Genomic DNA, 22,587 nt, shown 5'->3' on the forward strand with positions numbered 1-22,587 from the left:
AATGAACGAAAATTTTCTGATTGTGTACATCAGCCTCATGAAATAATTACTTATTAATTGATTAGTTACCAATAAAATCCTCGTGTGCAATATTGATGGGTCCATTCAGCTAGCACTAGCTCATCTACTGGTACTGCTAATGGCGCCAGGCGTGCATCTTCGGGTCTTCTATAACAAAGCTATTGCTATCCAATTCAATCTCATACGCCTCATCTCTATTAGTCTCATCCCCTACGAATTCAGAGGAGAAAAAGTCTTGACATGACAGGAAAGGGTTTCATCTATCACAACTGCACTTGTTAATACCCTGGAGCCCTCAATTTGGACATGTTAGGCGGCTAAATGGACTTTCTTGCACCAGAAGAAGAACACGACATAACGCTTTCCCGTTAAGCTTTTCTTGTGACTCTCTTAAAGCAAAGAAATTGATGGTAAAATACTATATGGCGTTAAATGATGTCAAAGTATTCGGCGTCCTTCGCGAGAAATGATAATGCGATTACTACATGTTACTAAAACTGTCTTAGCCCGGTACTCTAAGAGAGCGCATTTCTCCAGAGACATTAGTGTAAATTAAAAGGGAGAATCTAATACCATATGATTTGTTCAGACACCCAAGTGACAGTGTACAATTATCTTTACAACACTGCCAATTACCTTTAACTATCCGCTGGTGTATAGAGAGTACTTGTACCTTTAGCCAGCCGAACAGACACCAGACATGCACATATAATCTATAGCAACTTTCCGACTACGACGATTTATAGGTGTGCAATTCTTCCAAGGACAGTCGATGAATGTCTCACTCTGAAAACCAATAAATTTAGCGTTGCTTCAATAGATGTTTCCCTTAGTCAGTCCAATATAATATCGATTGCTTCTTACTTTCGGATGAAATGAAATTACTTTTTATTAAATTCGATATTGCAATAAACAATAGTCGTGGTGGGTAAGTTATCAGTTTTTAGTTATCCTTTTCAACGCAATGGAAACAAGGCCCTTGGTGACAGTTAATCGGACAAAAAGAAGAAATGCGGGGCTTAATGTACGCCCCTCAAAATGGACAAATGTCAGTCTTTGTTTTTTTTGGTGTCGTTTGTGTCGTCATCTCGTCTCAAGTTATACCCATATAATTTTCATTTTTTCTGATCTCAGGCCTTTCGATGGCGTGTCATGAGAAACCAGTTTTGGTCGACCACCGAGGAGAAATAACTTCAAAACGTCTGAGTGTGTAATGTATTTTCAACATACAATATATACACCAGTAGATGCGGATTCCTTTTGAAATTCGACCCAATCCCATTCACGGCCTTGCCACAAGTCAAATGTTTGTAGGTCACTGCCATGGACGCTGACAATTCCCTGTCAGCGTAATCAGTTATCATGGTTATCTATTCCTGTCGATGAGAAACACTTCGACATCCAGCTCTTCACATTTGCAAACGGTGCCGCGGGTTAGTGCAGTATACATGTGCGTGTTGAGGGCAAACTGACCGTTACCAACCGTGACTGCAGCAGCAGTATCAGGTTTTTTGGGTAATTTGCTATGTCTCTCTCGATATAAACACTGGTCATCAATTTCCTCTCGGCCAATTGCTGAAGGAACATGACGCAGTTGTTTTATTCACTACCAAAGCCCACGAGAATGCACTTTGGTGAAATATATGGATGACCGGGATAAACTCCCTTTAAGTAGATCGGCTGACATCACTTAACATGGTTCCGCAGAGTAAACGGATATCTACTTATATCTGAACATGAGTGAGATCTGGTCATGTTACTTAAAAGTTGGCCGAGTAGTTTAAGTATGGTTGGTTACAGAAATAGCTCGCCATCGGTCTCCGACACTGCTATACAGGTCTTCTGCTACTTGTATGCATGGTTATGGGATATGAAAACATCATCTGGATCCCATTTTACAATCATCTGGACCACAAAGGTTTTTGCATCTTATCAAGATTATATACACGGCTACATTCAAAGGGGGTATAGACCATGATGTTCAGGCTGCTCTAAAATCTGCCAAAGGGAAAGCGCCACCATCAAACGCCTTCTCGCGCAGGACATTTTGAATCCACGCAGCCACCTTCAGGAAGAATCGGTGATTGGAAACTCTTTACAGCTATTCACAAGAACCACGATCCTCTACCAAAGACTGCTCTCTGTTTGAAGCGAGCGAAGAACGACCTTGCCGAATGATTATGAAACACTGGCGACTGGAGAAAGACGCCCTGAAGGCCACATCCACAGACTTAATGATTTAACGCTGTCGTCGAACACTACGAAGGAGACGTCGAAGATGAGTAGAAGGATAATAAATTGAAATAATTCTCAATGAAAGAAAATTAGCGTTGTTTAAATAACACTCGGTAACTTAAGGAAATCTAGAGTCTGGCTAAAGTGACAAAGGAATGAATTCACGTTTATTTCATTATTCTTGAATTTGCAAGAATTTTGGTGTAGCCCCTTGGATAAAATACTCGATGATCGGTCTTGTTTGCATGTAGACACACAAGAAACACATTGTAGATTATCGGAAAGAAAGAACAGGGTGTATTCATGTGAGCACTTATTGACTAGCAAGGTTTTGAGAAAGCTACCCCTCAATCTTGACTGTGCGGTTGAACAAATTTACGACGTATAACGAATGTCTGTGGGTCTGGATGCTAGGAAGCGTGTTAGCTCGGAGCTAACATCTTCAATGAATTTGAACTGAGTTAGACATCCGTTGTTTACATCCGAGCAATCCTCACCTTGACGATCGTTTCAAGTGGTCCCTCTGCTGTTTACGTCCACGTTTACCGACTAAGCCGCAAAGATGTACTCTTTCCCTTACAAGCAAATGCGAATCAGTTTAAAGTAATTAAACGTGTTTGACCAGAGTCTTCGATATGTTGTCACAACTCGTAGCGTATTTGCGCCAAGTCAACAGAAAGTGTGTACAGAACAACGTGGCACTTCCATTTACTGTTAAGTCTTTCACGTTTCCCGCCTACTCGGGAGGCATCACGAAATATCAATCATCAGAGAAGGCAGAGTTACGGTTAGCGTGTTTACTTGGTGTAACACAATCAACTGAAATCAGCCTCTCGTCTCTTGTCCGTAAGTCTTCTTCCGTATTGATTCACCCGTTGCGTTTATCTGATTGTGTACAATTACACGTATATGGAATTAGAATTTGATTTTGCCGGCGTCCAAGATCGACGATTCCTTTCTTGCATGAAGTTGTTCACGGTCCATCTTCCCGCAGCCACACATTGGATATCGAGACACAAACACAATTCTTGAATTGCTATTGAAAGCCAAAAACTGCTTAAATGAGTAAGTCAATGGGTGATATGAATAAAGACTAGCAAATGCTTTTATCTAAAACTCCATGTACATTTACACTAGGCCTTCCTGTACAAAACCGGAATAAAAGCATTTGCTAGTCTTTATTCATATCACCCAATAAGTAAGTTGTAGTAGACCATTATCGGTATGTATCTTGTTTCAATAATTTGAAGGCCATCTCTGGTGGGAGACATTCTTACTCGAAAAACAAAGCATTTTTTTCTTGCGTGTATTCCGTTTTTTAGCCGAATCTTTAGAAAGCGATGTGGATATCCATGATAGTGTCGTGTCCTTTACAGCCTCGATTATACGCACATCTCATCCGAAAACGATGTCGGAAATTAATCAAAAGGTATTACATCGTAATTCACAATCAAATGAAAGCAAACTCTTCTCATCACGTGAATATTTTTTTCCCATTAGTTTCAAAATTAAGCAGAGATCATCCGATAGGGTGGTTAAAAAGCGATGCATTATTCGAGCTCAATTTGAAGCAAATGGCTTTTCACTTTAATTCTGTTTTTTATTTGTGTGATAAAGGAATTATTTGGGAGGATATGACAGGCATATTCAATTAGCAGCCATTTTAAGGTACAAGTGCTTTATATTCTCTCTCAAATTGTGTTGTGGTAATGACGGGTAAGATATTCCGTTCCATTAAATGTGTGGGCGTATTTTCTTTTCAGTGTGTTCAAGGGTTTTTTTCTGTATCATTAGTAATCATTTTTCTGAATGATAATGACGAGACAATGGTGTTCTGTCCCGACTTATTCTCCCTAGCCTTTTCAGTCTTCTCCATTAATTCTTTCTCATTCTGGAGTAAACTACAATTGGAAAGACTTCGCTATTTCTTTTGAGGTGTTGGTCATTTGTTTGACCACTGCTAAGTCCATATGCCAAACTACTATCCAAAGCTTTCTGGTTCGTTTGATATTTTTTGGCAAATTACAACGCCACTGAGTGCCAAGTCATCTCACAAATATTGTCGTCATCTTTTGGTTTGGAAAAGGTTGTTCCCAAAATCGCTAAAAAAAGAAAGCGAAAATTTGTCGGTTTATACTCAGAGATGTTGTGGAACATGAGAATTAGCCTGAATTTCCAGTTTTGATCTTACAACGTATTAAAGTGAAAAATAGTATGTTCGGATTCTGCACTTAGGATGAAATGTGCAGTCACAGTTCCAGCAAGTCTGAAAACGAACAAACTATGGTACATGTAGTTAGCATCTCTAATATGACGTACGGATTCTGGTTTAGTGAGTCTACCCTGGATATTGCGTGGGGCTGCTTCTTCTTTGGTGAAATAATGACTATTATATGTATGACAATGCTCTTTGAAGAAACTGTCATAACTGACAAAATTGGCTATCTCACTTCCTGGTAAGCTACTCCTGGATACTAAAAATACTCCTTGGGATGACAACTATTGCTAAAGTTCTGCTCTTAAAACATGCAAAGTGCCTTGTTTACGCGTCTGTTGCTCTTTGCCTTAAGTGTACTTTACGAGTCAACTTGGCTCCTTCAGGTAACTATTGGTACCCGCAGTCTTTCTGTTTCGCCATGCAATGTAACCCCCCCCCCCCCTTCCAGGTCTGGTCATCGTGAGGTCAATAGAACATATTAATCAAATAAAAAATTCCCACGGCAAAGGATGAGAAATTTGTAATGCATGACATCATACTATTGTTATTTTAACCCAATGCTAAATGTAACCGAAAACTACCTCGGTGACCGTATAGCTGCGGTGGTTATGAAAACCTAACCTCGGGGGATATGTAGGGTTCAATGAAAGTTGAACAGTAGGCTGAATAAAGTTTTTTTGCAATGATCAAGGCTACAGGAGCTATAATCGTGGTTAATAACCAGCGTCTACAATAGTCGTTAATGTAGCCTATAGTTTCAACACAGATTCTCTCGCTAATGACTATACAGATGATGAAAACTAATTCTCGTGGCCCGATGACCTTTTGATTGTGTTAACTATTGTTGACTAACCCCTTTATTCTAAGTAATGCCACCAGCTTGTTGCTGATATTGCGGAAATATCATTTGCAAGCAAAAAGGTCCAAATTGGATAGTCAATAGCTGTGCTGATAACACATCAATTCGAATTATTTGATCAGCACTCCGACCGATTCTGCTAGGAGTAAAAACCGATATTTGACAATCACTTTGCTGTGTTCATCAAGGTATAATGTTTCGTTTTTGATGCAATAAAGCGTTGTTCCTGTAAAAATCATAAAACAGTGTTTTGTTGTTGTAAATAGTTAGGAATTGCGATGCCCATGAACGCGTGTGGCAGCTAATAGGCAGATAATGCAATCCGTACGAAACACTTTGCACTTCGTACTTCGCCGTATAAGGAGGAATCGAGGACTTTCTCAAAAATAATTGTCTGTATTAGTATACAGTAACATACTTCGCACTTCTTGCGAAACACACGTGTTGTATTCGTTGCACGTACTCTGACCATTTTCATATATACCATTAAGGATACTCACTGCGTTATTATTCCAAACAGCTCCACACTGACAAGCTAATTCCATTACTTGCAATATTTTTTTGGCCAATGGGCCAGACCTCTTCATCTGACCAGGAATCGTTCATGTTACTATCAATAAATATCAGCATTCGATGTCGTTTTGTTTAACGGTGTTTGTGGTTTCGAATAGAAAAAACTAATCAAACCTTTCCAAGCATCTCACCTAATTATCTGGTTGATTACTTGCCTAAGATGACTTTTTTTCTTCCTACACTGTCCGGCAAATATTTTTCCTTGCGTGATTAGCCTTTTTACGAATTCAACGTTCTTAGACTTACGAGGTCGCTACAAATGGAGATCCAAAATTACCCAGGGGAATGCCCAGCTGTACAATTAGGATGATAGTGCGCGTGCCTTTCTATATTTTATAGCATGTTTTTTAGGCTGGTCTAGTTTCTTGGAATGCGGTTACGACTGCAAACCACAAAATGTTCACGTTTCGCGAAAATTTCGCAAAAGAATAAAACTTTCACGATTTAAACTTTTTTGACGGAAAACCACTTCTCTTTCGTTTTTTCAACCCAAAAGCATTTTTACGACTTTTGCGACTTTAACGACTTTTTACGATTTTCGTGAATCTAGGTTATTCAATAAACCCGCGAAAAAAAGGGGAAAGTTAAGCGGTTTGTAGTATCAGTGAGTTCTTATCATGAGTAGCTTCATCGACATTTACCTGGAAGTCATATTAACTGCTATGTATGGAAAATGACAGGGATTGTATTGGACCTTGGTTACAGACAAAGTCTGATCGATATAACGTTTGAGTTAGGATAAGAGTCAGGGTTAGTGCCCGACTGGTGTTGCTTTCGCAGTCCGTATTTCAGACAGGATCTCCACGCAGACAACAGTCTAGAATTTCTGTTTGTTGACGGAAAGTTGGTCAGTTACGGTGGCTGGGAAAGGACATAATGCAATTTTATTTTTTCAAAATAATCTCGGAATTCCGACTTTTTGTCTCATCATGCAATTTTATTATTGACGGCACAGCCACTGACAAGACGTGAAGAACGTCGTTAAAAGTCGGAATTCCGAGATTATTTTGAAGAAAAAAAAATTGCATCATAGATAAAAATTTGGAATTCCGAGATTATTTTGAAAAAATAAAATTGCATTATTAGATAAAAAGTCGGAATTCCGAGATTATTTGGAAAAAATAAAATTGCATGATGTCCCTTCCCAGCCACCGTAGTCAGCTGATGACTGTCACTATGATGTTAGGATGGTTGTTACACGCACGTCAGACTTGGTAACAAGCTAAGGCTACTTAGAGCTTTTTCTTGCAAAGGGTAACAGATCGTCAAAACTTTGCATCATTAATACATACACGTGTTTCTGTATGGAACCCTGCTGTGTGTCCTGTTGTCCACATTTTCATCAGGCCGAATCTAGCCAACTGATCAAGCTAACAAGCTTACTTTTTTAACAAGAAATGGGAAAGCACATTTTCTCGGGCGGCGATGAGCATGTAAAAAGTGGGCGAAAACGCTGGTCGTATGAAATCCCCTTTAATAGAAAATAGATAACGTAAACAATTGCATCGCTTGAATATCAGATGAGACGTGGTGCAAACAGGAAGAATGATATGACTTTGTATTTCATTTAATATTTGTCATTCATTCACCACTAATGACATAATCTTCCGTTAAGCTTTTTCAAACCATTCAAATTTCACATGGAAAGTGTCACGGCTTTAATTTTTCATGACAGCGACACTGGGATAACGAGAAGCATGTAATTGGAGAGAAACAAATTCCATTTTCATTGGCTGTCAATCACATTTGTATTAGTATTGACTGTCACGTGCTTCCGATTCGACTTAGCAGACACTGATTACAGGCGGTTTTGAATTTCAAGAGATTCAAAACGTGATGAAATAGATGACAGAGCAATCCGTTTCGCATCCTTACCGCGGAACCGATTGTCTGGAGTTGGTGGACATGCATGTCACAGAAAATTGATTATCTTTAGAATTCCTATTGTAACAGGTTGGACACTTTCGACACGTTTGATAGAGATCGTAATTGATCGATCGGTCTGAATCAACAGCATGATAAAGAAGAGAATATACACTCGTCTGCTAATGTTATTTTCTCAACGATAACGTCAAACGAGCATGTAAATTGATGACATAAGCTACGCCGGCCCGATTAAGTTTCACGAAGCTAACAATGTGTCTGTACTCATCTCATCTGAACTATTCACGTCTTTACAATGGATGCGAGTTTCCTGGCCTGTCCATACTAGTCACCGAGAGGCCACCATGAATCCCCTATAGGTCATGCCTCCTCTGATGTAGGGATTTTGAATGGATACTCCTTGTTTAATCTATATTATCCTCAGTTGGTTATGCTACGAATCATTGCCGTCAACAAACTGCTTTCTGATGATATGTTGGAATTAGTCGCTCATGCACTCACTTGACAGTGTTCCTGGGGATCGCTTAGCACGTATAGCATTATAACTGTTCGCCAGTCTCGATAAGCGTGACGTCGAGCTGCTGGCAATGTCAACATATTGGCAGTCATTCACGCAATTAACCGATAGCGTGTCTCCTGAGGACGCGATTGTGATATTGTCCCCATATGATCACTTAGTACCTGTGGTACGTAAAGAGTTATCACAGTCCGCTGGTCTCGTATTGGCACACCGAGATACCAGCAGCTATAAGAGGATGCTGTTTACATCAATGCTTGACGGATTACCTTGTCTCACGAGGACGTGGTTGTGACATTGTCCCCGTATTATCGCTTTACGTTTATGTTAAATCTTTTTTGTGTTCTGAAAACATGCTCTATTTTTATGTCTTTCAGTTCTTGGATTACTGTGACAATATAATCAACGGATAATACGTGTCCTTAGGTAGGTTTAGGGATTCTCTCTCCATGTGTATTGCATCATTTTGATACTTCATCCGCAATAACCTACATTTTAAATTCATATATATCTGCCTTTATTGCCCTGTAACTCGTTCATGCTGATATGCAAGCATTGCTGATCCCTCTTTTGTTGTGTTTATAATTTGTCGGCTTTAAACAACGTAGTCTTTGAAATCTCTTGACTTTTATAGCTTTTATCGCATTAATAGCTGACATCTATGGCATTTATAGGCAGGGCACTCTCTGCCCCTAGTACATATACATGTAAATGTACCGATGGTTCATTGCATTTGTGTCAACAACAAAAAATGCGGATGTTCCACGCTGTGTTATGCAACGGCGCACTAGATTTTAGCTGCATGCTATTTAAATCGAGCCTGGTAAATGCAAGACCCGCAGCAGTACATTACTGGTCTCTGATTTCGGAATGAATAATTGTTCCGAGGGGGACACTTCCAATGACTAAGTTGAGTCAATCGCAAGAGGTCATGCCCGGGAAAACGGTTAGCTGATTGACTGTTGCTGAGGTTTTCCGGTCTCCGGTCTGTGTGACGCATAGCGAAAAGCAACCATTATCATCGCCATCAATTGTGTAGGACAACATTCACATTGATGAGGGCAATGCTAGATGCCCACGTCAGTCAAATTAGCCTCATCATGATCTTTGACTCGAACACGCGCATTGTTTTTCGGTCACGGTGACTGGGGAATGTTGCCGAAGCAAACCTTGACTTACCGTGGTTCGGTCATAGCTGGGTCGTGGCTTTCTTTCTTGGTTTATGTAGTTCATACGAAGCTGGAGGAATTAGTTGTCTCAACGAACTTCACAAAGGATGACTCCTAATTCATTTGCAGTTAGGGGTTTTGGACGAAATGACTGTTCCACCGGAGTGGTGTAATAGTTTAAAGCAACAGTTAATAGTTCCAGATGGCTCCAGAAGAAAAAAGCGCGGCACTCACTTAATGTATTGCTTCTGTGCGATGGATATGTTCCATTATCACTAATAACTATAATTAAATATAACTAGAGTGACAAACGGGAGCCAATCTAAAATAACGACCTTAATTTACAATAAGGCAACATGAAGCAAGATACTAACTTTTTTCTTTCTGAAGAGCACTCCTCATTGGCTAGCCTGGGTAGAGTTAGTCGGGCAGTCCATCAAACAAACACAGTCACAGACAGCACTGCCGCATCCTGATTACTTAATAGAATTTACAAAATACATCAGCGCATTTCGTAATGATGCACCCCGCCACAAAAGAAGAACCAATGTCGAAAATATCCAATGACTCTTATAAAGCTAGACGAACTTGTGTCTCAGGAAAGGGCGGCCTCCATATCCGGTGGCGTTTAAAATGCGAGCAGAAATACTTCCAAAATGTTTTTAGGTCGTTATAAATGCTCACTGCATGTTACCACGCTAATGAAAAGTGCATTTCCAATCTACTGACTCTTTAAAGACGATTTTTAACCTCTTTGATGTTTCAATTCCGTTATTGCTAGTCTGGAAAACAAAAGCCATTATGCGATTAGAACGTCTGGGAACTGCTGCCGTCTCTCTTGTTCTTCTTTTATTCCTGTATTTTCGGAGTTTGCCGGGACTTGCATGACATGATTCGTCATTTGTAATCACATACTCGAAGTTATTGCTTCAGACATGTTTGCTTCAGACATGTCTTGTTGTTGCTCTCGTAGATACATGCAAAATGAGAAACAACAAAACTAATACATGTACATGTACTTTGTTTGAAGGAATTTTCTTTGAAAAGGTATTTTGCCATTGGTGAGAAAACTCATTATGACGGCATGATCCATATGCGAGAGTCTCAGTCGCTATTGGTGTATATCCGGATGGTTGTCGGTACAGGTGATTCATCTCAGCATGATAATCGGTGTCGTGCATCGTAACACCGGTTTCCAACCCAAGGGACACCATCATACCGCATGTGCTGTTTTCTTTTTTCTCTGAATTTGTCTCACGCAAAATGAAATTAGCAACCAACATCAACAGGGAACCAGCGATCATCGATCATTCTAGCTTTGAAGTGGTCATTAGCCGAAGAGCTTCTGGTGACAATGTCATCGGTAATTGTGTTTACTTAGCACTGCGCCGCTTTGATATGATTTTTAAAATCTACATTTATATCAGTTAGGTCTCCGTTGTGACTGTGTACCGTCCGCTGATCGAAAAAATGACGAAACAGTTCTGTGGCTAGAGGTTGAGGCGATCGCTAATGGTTACAAAAAGGTGATTTTCATGCAAGTTGTGGCCGATGTTGTTTCCCTCCCCAAAAAGGCGTTTACGCCCAACCCCACGACCGTAACAACGAAAGAAGCCATTTAGAATAAGCTTCTGGCGGCACGCTTTATTAGTAGGTAACTTGTTGACCTACTCGATGTGTGTTTGTTATTGTTTGAAGCAAGTGGTTTAATCAAGGAAATTGTATTGATAAATCTCTCTTGCTTCAACCAATAACAAACAGTCGTGAGTAAGCTGTATTGATACAGCAAGTTGTGATGAAGTTGTGTACCGAGAGTCCCATGACAATATTTTTCAGTAAACTCTTTTTGCAAATTCCTTTGTTTACCTGAGCTGCGGCTTTCCGTCTGAATCGAAATCTTTTGCATTTTGGGCTGCCACAAAAAATGTGTATTTCTTGAGAAAAAACAGTAATGATTAGAATTATATCACTTTCAAGTTCATTTCAGTGGTTGCCTTTACTCGCATTTAGCTTCTGTGTCGACACGTACAACATTCACACTTACGCTAGATTCACCAGCGTTATCGACACACGTAGTCTCTAGATATCTCTATTTTTTCAAAACTCTTTGTACCAATCACTTCTATAAAATGCCTCATGTTACTGTAAAGTAATGCTATACTAATATGCTGTTTGCCATTATGTATGTCTTTATTCGTTCAGTCACGCTACCATTGTTAAAGCATCGCTATACTATTTCATTATTTGTCTCTTGCTGTTATATCATCTACAAACATGAATACAGCTATGTACATGTACATGCACTAGCAATAATTCCACGGTGTATAACTTCTTGTTGTATTAATGGCGTCGTGTATAACAAAAGAAACCCGGCCAAGTGAGAAATAATGAGGGAAATATTTTCTTTCACCGGGATCCTAAAATCGCATCCGTATCAGTTAGTGGTTCTCCTTGATTTATTATCAAGAGCATCCAATGGCCTCTCCTGGCTAATTTCTTGCCATCTATAACACGTCTAAGAGCTTTCATTGGCTGACTGATTGATTTCATGTAAAAGTAGCAGGTTACGGTTGTTAATTATATATAATGGTAATAGTGACAATAGTGCTGCCGATAGGCAATAAATCTGGCTTGATTGGTCCGGGCTCACTTGACCAAAACGTGTTTTGTTTAGGCTAATGTCGTATTACAGGCTACAGCGATCACCAAATCAGTACAGCAGGCTTAGCTTAATCTACTCACGGTGTCCGATTAAAGACTAAAGTATTGTATTCGTACACGATATTGCTCATGCATAACTAACTTGGGTTGTCGTATTCGCAGTTAATCTGGTAGATTAAAGGGGTGGCGGGTGATTTCATAATACGCTGTTACCCCTGCTGCCTGCCTGAACAACTGCAAAAGTATTCACTGCGATTAGTCATGCATGAGCGAAATCGCGTACGAATAACATAATTTTGTCGTTGATCGGATACTATGATACTGATCTAGCTAATGACCGCATTTCTGTCGCTGCCTGGTTTATATGAGGTCGCCAATCGGATAGGACATATTGAAAGACTTGGCGAATCTGGTAAAAGCCAAAGTTAACCTCTCACTGGCTTATCGTGTCAAATGTCAGAATATCAGAAATATCAGAATTCGTGAATGAGAATAATGTCATCGAGTTGTGCAGGAATAAATCTCCAGTTATTTGCCAGGGGTTATTTGACCAAACCGGTATTCGTTAGGCTAATGCCGTAAAACATGCCTTGGGCTCGATCGCCATCATTAGATCGAGAAGGTGTCGAGCTATTATATACTGACCTAATGACCACATTTCGTCGTTGGCTGGTTGATGAGGTGTGATTATTGAGTTGCTGATCGGAGACACATTATGATCGGCATTATATGCTTGCCTGGTCTGGTGTTATAGCCGCAGGTTACCACATAATACACCGATTCGTCATATATTGAGGAAGGCCAGAGTCTTTACTAAAAGACTCTGGTTGCTACAGAACGTAGAACCCGGGAGCTAGATACGCACCCAATTTTCTTCGTCAACCGACGACCACATAGGTCGTCGAACCGCTTACGATGCCATTATAATGATCGATGCATGCCGTGACTCCTCGCAGTGTTTTTTACGCCTATTTTTTATTGCCTACTGCGGGTTAGCAAATAGTTTTGGGGTAATTGGCTTGTGGCTAAGTAATGGTACAGCCAAGTTCTACACCTTATCATCAACATAACTTGCCAACTGGCTTCCAACGCCTTACTGGGAACATTTGAGCTTTTGAAAACACTGCTGCGTTCCGGGCAGGGAAGTGTTGATAGACAAAGGACAAATTGAGAAAAAACCATCCTGGCACGAGCAGCACAGGAGTATACAAACACCATTTGGGCCCCTACGAAACAACCATCTACAGCTTTCGCAAAATATTTTAGTGCAGCCACCTGAGGTGAATACTGAGTGATGACATTATACATTTCACAGTCCCCATGTGGACACGAAGAATAAGCTGTGCACAAGACTGCGCTCTGTTTTGAAGACAGTGAACGAAAGATATCGTCTGAGACGGGCAAGACGGAAATGTGGAATTACAATATTTGTAGAACTAATGACAATTATTATAACGCACTTTTTTGCGTCAATATCACGTCGATCTCTTCTGTCATCGTAAATAGCAAAAGTCGTCTAACCATAAGAAATAGTCCGAATTTTCTAACATGCCATTCAAGAAACAACTGACCCGATACAGTGGTATAGCAGTCTGAAACTAGTTAGTTGGCTAAACTTTCTCGCAATCCATCAAGATGAATTTGAGTTCCTCTGAATAAAAACAATATTTCGTTCAAGTGAAATAAGGCAGAAAATAGATTCCTGCAATCTACTTATCGGGAATTTACTGAGAAAAAAGTCTGCAGAACACTCTCGGTCGATATACCTGCGAAAATAAGCCAATTCCATTTATCTGGAAAGTATTATTTATTTGTTGTATTTATTGGGGAAAATCGTTTAAAAATTAGGTACCAAACATAACTGAGAAGCCCTTGTATATTTTTGTTTGTAAAACAAAATAAAAGGATAAACCAGCCAATAAAACAATATCGTGCATATATGGTATTGGTTTTTTCGGAAATTAGGAAAAAAATATTTAAAACGTTTTCTAAAAGTCATAATTGGTTTTAAAAATTATCTTTCAAAGAATACATTCGTAGAGGCCCCACTCGTCATCGCCTTAAGTCATAAACATCATTCTAAATCCGTTTCAATATTCATTTCGGAATTCATAAGTATTCTTGTCACTTTTAAACCAATTACTTTCACAATCCCAACTTTATTGTGTGTGTCTGTAAAACAAAGGACTTTGTTGGCAGGGAGTTATATGAATTTCTAGCTTAATTCATCGAACACCGATATCGCATGTTTGAAGTACGCGCCGTGTTCACCGTTCAATACACTCCGAAATAATTGCTGGAGATAATGGTTGTGGTCCGCAAAATGGTATCTATTTAATATTGAGGTTGCCAACATCACGCAAGTGTTATGATTGTGACGCCTACGTCTGTGGTGATTTAGGCACAGATGCAGGTGGTGACAGTCGCTTCTGTCATGAACCTCGCCTTATCTTCCGACCCATGTACACTACCAAATAAGTAGAACGCCTGGACTCGGCGATGCACCAACCGTACATTTTACTACTTAGCCCACACGATGATTGGTGAGAGATCACTAATGTTTCCAGTGTTTCGAAGGTCGAGACAAATACAAGAAATGTAATGCATATATTGTTCCCGTGGTCTTCTTGAATCACGCTATTTTTATGGTAATAGTATTTTAAATTATTTTATTTGTCTGTTAGTTGAGTCGCGTTTCTCTCGTGAAACTTTTTTTATCGCTGATCGGTTGAACTCACGATACAATGCTAATTTAATTTGATATATGTCCCCCATTCTCTGTAATTCCTTCATTAATTGTTACGTTTGATATCTAATTCATAAATGCGTTTCCAGTTGAAGTTGATATCAAAGTTAGCCCGAAGGCTAAACAGATAAGCTTTGTTTCATCTGACGGTGTTTTTGATGAGTTGTTTGCATGCGTGCAATCAATCGCTTTGCGGTAACTTTCCCTTTTCGAGCCGCTTGTGGCATTGAGAGAAAAATGACTGCGGAAAAAACACCTTTTCGTCATTTGTTTTTCATTTAAGTTGTTCTTAAGCTGTCTACTGGCTAGGTAAGATAAGTACAATGTCAGATAATGTGATGCCCTTAATGGCTTTCTCATTGAGTAACTAATCTGTCGAGGTGTTTTTCTCCAAATACAAACTTGAATTATTGCAGGATGAAAAAGATATCTGATATCTGAATATCTGAATCGCTTCTCAACCGACTGCACGTCGTATCATTTTAATGTAATTTTGTGAATTATAGCCCATATTGATAACTCAAATCTGCTGTGTGCCTACCTTTGTCAGAACTGTTGACAGGCGGCCACAAATTTACATTTTGTCAGACCTCGCCGGACGTATCTAGGCTTTGTCGTACTTACCCAGGTGTCGTTGCTATACATGTACCACATTTTAATGCAACTTCGCAACGTCTTATTTTCGCAAATAAACTGCGGTTTTTTTCGGGCGAAGTTCAAAATGGCGACTGATCTGCTGACTTTAGTCTGCCATCTTTACTAATCTCGAAACCAGCTTAAATTGCGTAACTGCATTGGCTAATTTGATTTACGCGATCGACACCAACAAAATTGGACGAGCTTCGGATTTTCCATCTGCTGCCCATTAATTAGAAAGTGCCTTCCAATTAAAATTGTACGAGATATTGGCAAAATAAGAAGAAAGTGAAATACGATGAGCGTAAATTAAATTAGTTTCCTCGCCATTCTCTCTGACGCTTATTGTCCTTTAAACAGCTATTCAGCACTATCTATAGACAAACCGTCTTTGTAATTTTACATCCGAATATTCTCCAAGGACACTAGTCGTAAAGGGAGATTTACGTTGCAATTATATCAGCCGCAGTTTCTGATGAAGAGTTTAGAAATGGAAGAATTTGGTGTCATAATTGCCTATGTTGAATGAAAGCAGCGCTATAACAGTAATTTACCATCTGAAGGAAAATATAGCCATCAGTGATAATTGCCAACTTTTTTTTGGATGCCAAAGCATTAATTGAAATTGCACGTGGAGTCGACACGTCATTATTAAAGACAGCTGCCTGATGGCACCGCTATGAGACACGCAGGAAACTTGTTAATACGTAGTACCACAATCACGCCAATCTTTCCTATGGTGCTCAACGAGGGAATGGATGGCGGGTCTGGGTTCAGCTACCTTTCTCACGCGACTGGAGTCTTAAAAATGGTCCTATTCCCAGATTGCAAGAATTGACCAACATTATTTTTGTGTGTCATGAAGGGAAATCCCTACGGTACATTATGTAAAATCCGTTATAAGCCTGCTGTATCAGTCATGATCTGCTGAAAGCACATAATATTATTGATTTTATGGCTCTGTTGCCCTGGGAGAGAATGAATAGTGTTTAATTACTTAATTCATCCAAGGTCAGCCTTCGGACGAAGTTACAAAATGATGTCCGAAATACGATCACTTAAATTCGTTGACACCTAAAATGTCTGTGACAAGTTTGATACTTTCTGTGCGGAAAACGTCATTAATATCCATCATTTCTAACAAAAGGCGTTAATGTCGTGTAGCAACCGTCACGGACGAGACATACAAAGCCGCAAATACGTGCTGCCACCCTGGAGGCAATGTTGGCAATGACCTTGATTCCGTTCCAGATCAGAGTAAGCTCGGAGTAATGAGAAATGTTGTCGAAAGCACGTATCAAATTAATAAATGATGTTCAATCATTAATGTGATTGCGATTAAACATAGTCAATAATTTGTGAAAGTCGCAGTTCACATAGCTGTCAATCACAATGATTTGCATTCCGTACAGACGAGAGGTTAAGTTTATCATATTTTAAAAGCAGTATCATGATATTGCTGATTTTTTTTCGCGGTGCTCATTCTGTATCAGCTTGCGGCGAATACTCTTTAGTCTGTCAACATTGTCTCAGAAACTTAGCGTCGATGTATTATTGAAAGTACGATATATAGTGCCATTGCGCAATAAAAAAGCTGCATGATAAATGTTGAGCATGTGATTTCGAACAACATGCAATATAAAAAAAAACAGCGGTTATGTTGTTTTTTACTCACAGACGAGATGAAGCGCACGCGATACGGCAAGTTCCGTCGGCCTATGAATAGCACGATTAGTTCGAACCGAGTAATTCTTTTCGCGTTAACGAGGTCATAATCATATAGCATCTTCCCAGTCACTAACAAAATGAATGGCTTCTTATATAGATGGAGTGTATAGATATCGCGTACAAAAAGCATGGGATACTGCAATATCTGAGATAATAGTTGAAAACTGGTGCGAAGCAACATGATTTCGTCGATAACACATCCCTGTCAGTAATTCGTCGCAGCTCTCTGCGGCTTTAATTAATGGGGGAGCTGTGTTATTGTCATGATGGTGAAACATCCTACGGTTTCATCGCTTGCGGCACGAACGGGTATAAACCTATCAATATAGTTTCGTATAAAGGCCATAATCCTCTTATCCTCCTTCTAGCTAGAATATCCTTTCGCAAGTTGGGTTAGCTGAAAGAAAGCTGCAGCCGGTTATAAATCCTGTATTTTCGGTCCTTCGTCTTCTTACTGAGTGCCTTTCGCGAGTAATGTTTAAAAGATAACTAGAGGAAAGCTCCATGTCGAGAAAGGTGATTTCCCTGATGGGGAAAAAGTGTGTAAATTACGGTACAGGGCCATTCACATTTTTTTCATCTGTTGATAAGAGCTATGTATCGTTTTGCGTCTATTACACCAACTGCTAGGATGAGCTAACCACCGAAGTGAATGTTGTTGACTGTGACTTCATCACATTGACAATTGCGGTCCGCACTTGATCCCGGGATAAGAAAAGAAAAAGCGATAATGACTAGTTAGGCCGTTTATCGTTGCTTTGCTGGAGGTTCCCCCATCGTAATTGCCAGGATGGACTAAACCACCTGGATATAAAGTGTCGCTGACTAAGCCATTGATATTTTCCCCAGCACTTGATTAACCTTGGACACTGTCGCTGTTTCGCTTGAAATCGAATCGATAGTTATTCCTTCGTAGCCATATCTACAGTGTACTAGTACCTTCCTGAGCTGCAAAGCTTTAGTTTCCGTACGGGGAGGTCTTTGGTCTCAACTATTTGTCGCGTGAGCGTGCACGGGTCATTTTGCTGAACATGTGTGAACTGATGCTCATATCGATGCTTCGTTTCCGGTGCCAGAGTTAGTAAATGCAGTAGTGCCACTCCTGAGACTGGTAGTCTATCATATTTGAGGGATTGAGATTTTAGCCATATCTACAGTGTACTAGTACTTGAGCTGCAAAGCTTTAGTTTCCGTGCGGGGAGGTCTTTGGTCACAACTATTTGTCGCGTGAGCGTGCACGGCGGGTCATTTTGCTGAACATGTGTGAACTGATGCTCATATCGATGCTTCGTTTCCGGTGCCAGAGTTAGTAAATGCAGTAGTGCCACTCCTGAGACTGGTAGTCTATCATATTTGAGGGATTGAGATTTTAGCCATATCTACAGTGTACTAGTACTTGAGCTGCAAAGCTTTAGTTTCCGTGCGGGGAGGTCTTTGGTCTCAACTATTTGTCGCGTGAGCGTGCACGGGTCATTTTGCTGAACATGTGTGAAATGATTCTCATATCGATGCTTCGTTTCCGGTGTCAGAGTTAGTGAATGCAGTAGTGCCACTCCTGAGACTGGTAGTCTATCATATTCGAGGGCGTTTAAAACATTTCGGTCGACCACTGTGTCTTTTAAACCTAAGAGTGGCGTCTTTTATGGAGACAGTTGAGCTTTAACTGCGTGGTAAAGGGCAAAATGACGTGATGTTGTCTTTCTGAAGCAAACTGAGTGCGGTTTGATGCACATTGATAGATGTGGCGCTGCGGAAATTCGTTTCGCACGTAAAACTCTGTTTTATTATGAACATGTAAATTCTCTACTAAAATCGGAACCTCACGCCTTCGAGTCAGTAAAGCCTTCAGTGAAATGGAAATTTATCGGAGCCATTACTACTTTTCGTATTTAGCTCTTCGTTAACACCCAGTACGACCATAAGAACTAGATGGGCTAATAAAACAACCCTTAATTTGTTTGCTGACAAAGACATTATCGTCTCTCAAAGAACCAAAAGTGCTGTTGTGACGGGACAACAACGGATGTTATCATAATAGGTCGAAAGTCTCGATAAAATACTTAGCCTTGGGCATGCGGTTTTTTGTTGACACCGAGAAAGAACATTCAGTTACGCCTCGGATTATCGAATGTTGTGCAACACCACTATCATTTGGTTAATGTGATCTGGTCACATTCCTGAGTTCAACTAGCTATACATGTAACTTTGGCCTAGAACTATATGAAAAGCGCTATATAGGATTTCTAATGGGTTCCTTCCATCCCTCAAATTCATCGCCCATCTGGCATATTCAATTTGATGAAGCTGCGCGCATAAAACCATTAAGACTACAATCGGCGATTCTTTATGATGCATTTACATTACAGTTAGAATTCTATGGGCGATAAACCATCATTACTTACGACAATGTCGTGATACTCCAGGGTTCCTTCTCTAACGCAAGATCTATTCAAACATATGCCATTAATCGTCTTTATATCACTGACAATCCTTCTCATAAACCTGATGAAATCTCTGCAAAGTCTGCCGTTCGTCATTTAACATACGAATACATAGTCAATAACTTTTTTCAACGCACAGGATTATTATTTCTTCTTTGATTATATGGACTTCCCGTCGTGGTGAATCGCATACTTCGTCAATGAACTAGCCGCGAGAGGTTTATGATATTGTCGTATGCAGCAATTCTATATAATTCTTCTGGAATAACATAAAAACAACTTCAGGCATAAAGTATGGTAAATATAGTGCATTCGAGGTTTTGGTTGTGTGCGTCGTAGATCCGATGATGTTTTGGAGGGTTTTTCTAGTCCTCATAATATCACAGCATATAGCTTAATATGCTGTTGCAGCTTTTTCTTCAGAAAATCTATATCGTGCATCGGCTGCTACCCAAATAAAACCTTCCTTTCTCACTGTGTTCTAATTAGTGCACTCATTTTTATAATTTTAGATTAATTGATTGAGAAAGGGCTGGACTACGTGCAGCTCGCATACTTCATCTTCTTGTATTGGGTAAGTATTTCTCTGTTGAGATGCTTGGCGGTGGCGAAGTCAATTCTCTGCTCAGATTTGATGCACGCTGTATTTTTTGGACAGTCATTTGGTGGCCTGGTATACTACAACCCGCTAAATCTTCGCGGCGTTTTATTTGCGCAGATTTCGCAAATAGCCAAGATTCTGTATTTTTCACGAAAGGATCGCGAACAAAAATTTTAAAACGCACCAGGATTCATACATCATTCGTATTCTGTCCTGGTCACCTACCTTCATTATCGATATTTTTCATCTAATATAGCCTAAAGGATCGATTGCACGTACAAGACACTCCTATTACTTTCAATGAGACACATGCTGTTTGGTATCATATAAATGAATAGTAGATATCTTTCCCTGATAATCATATCGGCCCATCCATTCAATAAATAGCATATGTTGCCATATGACAAGAGCTCCATATATCAACTGCCTTGAAGCTCCGATTTCAGAGATATACTTTTAGTATGAGATGATAACTCGTGTCAAGCTGAATATTTCGATTATACATCGACGCCTGATCTTGGGGCGACGCCTGATGCCGCCAGTGACGATGAAAAAAGCTATATGCAGTTTTATGTCATTTGATTCTATTTTGTCTGAGTAACTTACCTCTCGTCCTATCAAATTGTGCAGTTACTATATGTCATTCGGGTTCGCTCCATCAAGGGGGGGGGGGGTTGAAGTCCAGTTGGCAAAGTGATGACCGCTGACGTAGATAAGTCAAGATGGCGTCGTGATCTCATTGAAACACATTCCTTCTCTACGCCTGGTCAGCTAAACTTATTTTGCTTATCTCGGAATCGTTCCGACATCTACGCAAATGGCATTGTTGTGATGAGTTTAAGCCATCGAGCACTAGTACTGGATAGATGAACAGATTAGATGCAGACTGTCTGGTCTTGCGATCCCTATAAATAATAGCCAATTGTCTCCGAGTCCCAAATCAATGATACTATAATAGATATCAGTTGCGAAAGATCTAGTACGCGATCTGCCTTTCAATGACAACATCAGCCTGGGGAAGGACAAAAAGTTGAAAACTAACGCCGTCACCCGACTCAACATTATACATTGCGTTATCGTGTAATGGATACAACTGTCCCCCAGAATTGCTGTCCTGTTCTTGTGTTCGTTGAAGGATAAAGGTGTATAAAAAGCTTGTAAAGGATTAATCAGCCAAGGAAATTTCTCATCACGCCGGATCATGTGCTGGTGTATAAGTTTAAAATGTCATAGGATAGAAAGTCCGGGAACAAAGGGTTCTATTCATCTCTACGGTATTGGTAGTGCGCTCACTTCTTCATCACGAATAAGGTGAGCGACTCAGATTATTTGTCCTGACAAGATCAACTTCAATCGTTGTTCAGGACAAACCGGTAATTACATTGAGAACAAGTGGAGATTAATGAAAGCTAGCTCAAAGACTTGCAATTCATTCGGGAGAAGCGGTGATAAGATTGCTAACGAAAACCTAGCTAAAACTGTCTTAGTTTGGCACTCGGGGAGAGGAATGCACTCAAGGGGCATGAGCGTCCAAGGGAAGACTCGATATTGTGATTTCCCCCGCCCCCCGCCTCCATTACAGTTGCCAAAGACAGCAAGTCTTTTAAAATGTGGGCTACTTGAAGTGACAAGGGTCAGCCAAGCCATTGATTCCTGTAGCATAGTTTCCCCCTTTGTCATTTAAATGTGCATTCATGGTTTCCTTCAAGAGATTAAGTCTTAGTGGTGTCCACAATGGGTTTAGTAATTGGATTCTACATGTTCAAGATAAAGCGTTATAGCCTACCATTAGGATAATCATAGACGAGGAAATAGAAAGCCAGATGATGTGGTTGATTTGCTTCGACTTATCTATGATTACATGATGTAGTCCATTATGACAAATTTCCGTTCTATTGTGCGCTACTGCGGTTTGCTACTGTGGTTTGTTCATACATTTTTCCTCTGGTTTCTATCTATATCAGATTTGCATCGGCAAGCCAAGACCTAAGCTTTGAAATGACACAAGAGGCGTCCCTATCAGGAGCCTATGTCTTGAGAAGTCATCGCCATACAAAGTCCTATCATCATGGATAACTACTACAACCATGCATGGTGGTTTGTCAGTCTTAGTCGGGCATAAGATTTATGCAGGTGTCTCATTTCCTGCTTTAAAACTCGAGCGCAGATCAGTTAGCTTGATGCGGCCTGATGAACAATTTGCCACGCATACGGCGCCGGCCGAAAATGGGGTTTTATCATAAATAGAAAGGTTTTGGTGCTCATGATAAGTTCTTTTTTTAACCAGTCAAGTCGCAT

General features: G+C 40.1%; 1 protein-coding gene across 9 annotated transcripts in view; it reads left to right on the forward strand.

Annotated features, from left to right (window-relative positions):
• The window catches only part of LOC135496922 (G-protein coupled receptor dmsr-1-like), a 123,775-nt gene that overhangs the window by 90,259 nt on the left and 10,929 nt on the right, over positions 1–22,587 (forward strand). For 3 of the 9 annotated variants that reach the window (XM_064786511.1, XM_064786509.1, XM_064786513.1), the window contains 2 exons: positions 8,685–8,733; positions 20,201–20,262. The exons of 1 other annotated variant lie outside the window; for it this stretch is intronic. The gene's annotated coding sequence lies outside the window, so the exon portion shown is untranslated. Of the gene's footprint in view, positions 1–8,434; positions 8,734–19,712; positions 19,986–20,200; positions 20,263–22,587 lie in introns of those variants that run through there. 5 more of the 9 variants (XM_064786516.1, XM_064786517.1, XM_064786510.1 and 2 more) reach the window with 4 other exon arrangements.

Source organism: Lineus longissimus, chromosome 12 (genome assembly GCF_910592395.1).
Source record: "Lineus longissimus chromosome 12, tnLinLong1.2, whole genome shotgun sequence".
Taxonomy (NCBI): Eukaryota; Metazoa; Nemertea; class Pilidiophora; order Heteronemertea; family Lineidae; genus Lineus; species Lineus longissimus.